Source organism: Microtus ochrogaster, linkage group LG9, assembly GCF_000317375.1.
Source record: "Microtus ochrogaster isolate Prairie Vole_2 linkage group LG9, MicOch1.0, whole genome shotgun sequence".
Taxonomy (NCBI): domain Eukaryota; kingdom Metazoa; phylum Chordata; class Mammalia; order Rodentia; family Cricetidae; genus Microtus; species Microtus ochrogaster.
This window is the reverse complement of record NC_022034.1, coordinates 5,298,715-5,303,904: the sequence shown is the minus strand read 5'-3', so window position 1 is coordinate 5,303,904 and position 5,190 is coordinate 5,298,715.

Sequence of the window (5,190 nt, the reverse complement as noted above, 5' to 3'; positions counted from 1 at the left end):
ATATGTGACTGCAGGCTGTGTATACCATGGTGTGGATGTAGAAGTCAGAGGACAATCTTAGGTGTTGGTCCTCACCTACTTTGTTTGAGACTGGGTTTGTTTGCTGTTTTCTAATATGTGGACAAACTCTGCTAGCTGGACCAGGAGCTTGTAGACTTTCTGTCTCTACTTCCATCTCTCTGTTGGATTGCTGGTGTTATAGACACTTGTGCTACAAGTCCAGTTGTTTTTAGGTGGTTGTAGGGATTTGAACTCGGGCCCTCAGCCTTGCATAGTACATGCTTTTTCCCACTAAGCATTCCTGTTGGCTCTTATATAAGCCACCAAGACAGCAGCAATTACATAAGTGGAGAATATTTATTTGTGTATATGTGTGTGTACGTGTGTGTGTACATGCGCGTGCTATGGCACATGTGTGGAGGCCAGAGGAGAACTCAAGGAATAAGGAAGTCAGTTCTCTCCACCCATGTGGGTCCCCAGGACTGAACTCAGGTCTTGAGTCTTGGTGGCAGGTGTTTCTTTACACGCTGAGCCATCCCACAGGCATGAAAAAATGTGTTCCTAGACATGCAGAGATGGGAACAGACATGACCTCTGTCCTCAAGTCCCTAAGGGCACATTGTCACATAAATCTCCAAACTTTCTCTAAATCACTGTGGCCAAAATGGGTTTGAAAGGTCAGACTCCTGGCTGAGCAGAACCTTGGGTTTAGGCATTGGTGGTTAAGTGTGACCGGGATTTTAGCTACATTTTATAGTTAGATTTGTGGGTTCCAGTTGCTGCAGGACAGCCAACCTACAGCTTAAGGTAGTGGCTGTTGTCCGTTGAGTTTCGAGGCTCAGGATGGCAGCATCATCACTTCCTCTGGCAGAGTTTTGAAGGTTGCACAAAAGCTGCAAGTTCCCCTCTCTGAGTCCTCTCCGAGATCCTCTTGCCAGCAGCGGAGCTCGGCGAGGCACTGAGGCCATGTGGAGGCTTATGTTCAGAAACAAGAGGCGGGCAGTCTTGGTGGGTACCCATGGGTAAGCGAGGACTGCAGAGGGTGGGCACATGCTGTGGACAGACAAGCTTACCCATACTTCTCCACTCTACTTCCCCAGGGCAAAGGTGACACGACCCCCTCGGCCGAGACGCAGCCATCCTCATCGTCCACAGAGGTAAGACGATTCACGCAGTCCATTTCCTCTGCTAGGCTGTAGAAAAATGACCGACGTGCAGTGGAGGCTGCTTTCTCAATCTCTTTGGTTGTTTCACTCTGCCTGGCTATAATGAAGCAAACTGTGGTGTGCTTTCTGGAAGACTACAGTATAAACTGAACACTTCTGACATCCTAGAGGAAATGCCAGCACAGCAGGCTGTGCAATTAAGTCTGATCAGTGGGGTCTGCCTTGAGTGCCAAGCCGGAATAGTGCCCCCTAATGTACATTATTGTAGGATCTTTTACTCAGAATCTGTGGGTCATCAGGAAAACCTTACTTTGTGTGTGATACTCCATTAAGACATCTGTGTGCTGTTGGTGCCTGCCAGCTCCTGAACTCTGTCTTTGAGTAACTCAGGGTCCCAGTAGCAGCGTTTTGGGAACTAGTCCTAAGAGGACCAGCTTCAGGTGGAGATGGCTTTCTCATTTTTCAAATGGCTGTTTGCTTTTAATAACACTGCAAATAAGAAAGTTTCCGATATGTCTTTATGTTAGTTCTTGATGTCTGACTCCCATGCCACAAGTAGTCCTTACAACGTGGGAGGAAGGTGTTAGAACCCAGTCAGGTGAGTTCTGACTGGGTGATGGTAGCTTATATTAATGTAGTAGATGTTGGACAAAAACTCTCCCTATCTTTCTGGAGTGCTTGGCAGCTTTCTTAAAGCAAAAAGTAAATAGTGCTGATAATAATAAAAACAACAACACTAACAATCGTGAAAGAGGGGAAAAGTAAAAATACACAGGGCTCAAGGGTCAGGGGTCTGAGTAGCTCATACACCAGGCAGCAGGCTTTCCCTCTGCACAGAAAGTGAGAGGAGGGTGAGGACAGAGGAGGTCCCTAGGGACAGAGGAGGTCCCTGGGGACAGAGGAGGTCCCTGAGGACAGAGGAGGTCCCTGAGGGCAGAGGAGGTCCCTGAGGACAGAGGAGGTCCCTGAGGACAGAGGAGATCCCTGACACCCACTTACTGCAACACAAGGCCCAGGCTTGCTCATCTCCCCCTCTCATGCCTCCAGTGTGGTGCTCTTCACTAGCCTTCGAGGGCTTCGCCTGACAGTCTGGCTCTGAGGATGGGTCTGAAAGAGACTCTGTCCTTGATAGGATTCTCTCATCACGCTGGACTCCTTGTCTGGTGTAAGACTTGTGTTGGAGCTGGGCGGTGGTGGTGCACACCTTTAATCCCAGCACTCTGGAGGCAGAGGCAGGAGGATCTCTATGAGTTCAAGGCCAACCTAGTCTACAAGAGCTAGTTCCAGGACAGGCTCCAAAGCTACAGAGAAACCCTGTCTCGAAACAAACAAAAAATTCTTGTGTTGGTAGAATCGCCTGGCTGTGCTGTATCTCAGTGCCTCCACTGTTTTTGTCTAGGGTAACATGGATGACAGAATTATGTTTTGAAGGACGTCCTTCAAATCCTTTAATGAACTCAGGAGATGATGCGTATTGCAGAAGCGGGCAGAGGACTTATGCATCAGGCCTGGGGATCTCTCTTTTCCACTCCATAGGAAGAGGCAGCTAGGCTGCAGTTGGTAGTGCTTAGCAAAACCCAACTGGCGTCTGTCTGTGCCTGGGTGCGAGGAGCTCTTCCTTGCGGGATTGGCTTCATTATTGTGAATGTTCTCACAATCCACTCCTGGCCTCGCCACACCCATGAGAAGAGGTCTCAGTGTTAGCAGGTCCTTTGTTCTTGGCTATAGAAATGAGTGTGGGTCTCCAGTTATATAATACATGCTGCACTTGTAACCCTAGAGCATAAAGAAGAGAGTAAATTCCTGCATATTTGAGGCCGTCCTGGTCTATATAACAAATATAAGGCCCACCAGGGCTGTGCGGTAAGTTCCAGTCTTGGGGAGGGGGGCGGGTAGCGGTGGGGGATAGGTCAAGAGAATAAAATCAGATGTGTTTGTTAGAGGGTCAGAGCAGATTTAGGGGCCATGGCTGGAGCGGCGTGGGGGTGCACTGCTAGTGAGACATTCTGCAGGGGTCAATGGCTTCTTATGAGGTGTCACCCACAGGACAGTGGCTCCACTGTTTCCATCAGGACACTGCCTCCAGATAACATCCCAGGTCCAGGCTCAGGAGAACCTGAGGCTGGGCAAGTCCCTTCTGCTCCCATTAACCCTCAGGTGGGCCTGGCCATGCTTCCAGAAATGGCCTGACCACAGCCACAAGGAGTCCCTGATGTTCAGGGTAAAAGCAGATCCAGCTCAGGGTGGCGTTCTGAGGCAGAGCATCTGCCAGGCACTTGGAGGTTCTGGGGTGAGTGGGGACCCCCTGACAGCCTAGCCATCAGGTGGACATGATTGAAAGGACTGGTTCTGGCCTTGCTGTGCTGGCCCTCCTATGTTCTTTTCCTCTTCCTAACTCTTGCTCTATTTTTATTTTTTAATAAGACTGCAAAGCTTGTAGTACAAGATGGAGCTCTACAATGTTCTGGGCTCAACTCATAGCAAAGATTTAGCTTCTGTGGCCCGTGTGTGTTCCAGAACTTAGACAAGAAGTATTGGGACACTTCTCTAGTACTGCTATCGAGGCGGCTGATGTAATGACAGTTGTTGCATTAAGTTCTTTGTGTGTTTTCTAAGACTTGCAAAAAGTTGAAGTGAATCACCTCATCATTGCGATTTTGCTATTTATTTCTTTGACTATAATAGAAAGACATTTGAGAAGAGAAACAAAAGAGACAAAGATTCCTTGGAGGGGTGTTCTGTCTGTGCAGAGTGCCTGCTGAGGGCCGTGCTGTTTCCTCCCCTCCTGTTTTCCTATCATGGCTTTGCCGTGAACACACAGCATTGTTCTGTGGAGAGGGCTGATCATTCATCCACTGAGTCTATAGATCCTGACAGAGAAAATGCATTTCTCCCAGGCTCCCTGTCAGACTGGAATGAGGTCACCGGAGCACGGCCACCCTTGCTCACTGGCACACAGCAGTAGAGGCCAAGGATGCAGTGTCACAGAGGGAGAAACAAAGGCAGTTGTTGGGTGAAGAATCAGAAGAATACAAATTACTAAGTTGGCTCCTATAGAAGGAACACCAGGTGCTTGATGACCCTGGGCACAGGCTTGTCAGCTGCCTGCCCAGTATCCGGACATGTGTGTGTGTCGGACATGTACTAAATGGTTCTTAGTCGTTTGTGCAATGAACTAGTGCTTGCCAGCTACTCTGATACACAGATGAAATAATGAGATGTCGCAAATGCAGAGAGCTGCAGTGTGCTGATCGCTTTGAACATGGGTGCGCTCCATAAACACCAGGCAGATGTTCACCATTCCCGAATGGAGGCTTGCTGGCTGGTGGCTGCCCCATCTGAGTGGCAAAACTAGTTTTCAGATTAAAATTCAGAACCGGGCTCCTCTGCCTTACCTCTAACAGGTCTTTAATCTTTCTACCCAAACCCTACCTGACCCCGTCTTTAGAGACATGCTGTTTTGTATTTTCCTTTTATTACTCCTGGCCCCTGTCTTGAATCTGAAAAGAAGGAAACAGTATCATGACTGTGTTTTTCTTTTTATGAAGCTGGTTGTGTGAAGGTGACATTTGAGAAGGGCTGAAGTGTAAGGAATAAATGTGAAGGTCTGTGTTTTAGTGCGGATTTGAAACCTAAGATCCTACAGCAGAATTGCCTGTTCCTGCAAAGCCCCTTGCCAGAGCACCTCAAGCTGAGGAGCCCATTGTCCATCCCACCAGTGTGTTAGCACTGCAGGGGCACCAGGTGGGCACTGACACTCAGGGGACAGTAGAGATCTAAGGTGGCAGCTTTACCACAGGTAACCCACCATGGACGAGAGCGTGGACACAGTGTGGCTCTGTTGTGTCTGTCCAGTGTAGCTGGATGGCTGTCTCTAATCGTTAGACGTCTCTACAGACCGAGTGCCACACGTGGGCAGCACCTGCTCTGATGTGTACCCAGAGTCAGGGGACCCTGAGCAAGTTGGTTGTCTTCAGTTTCCTTTGGGGCAGGTGTTGATAAACCAACAGAAGGGTGGAAGGAA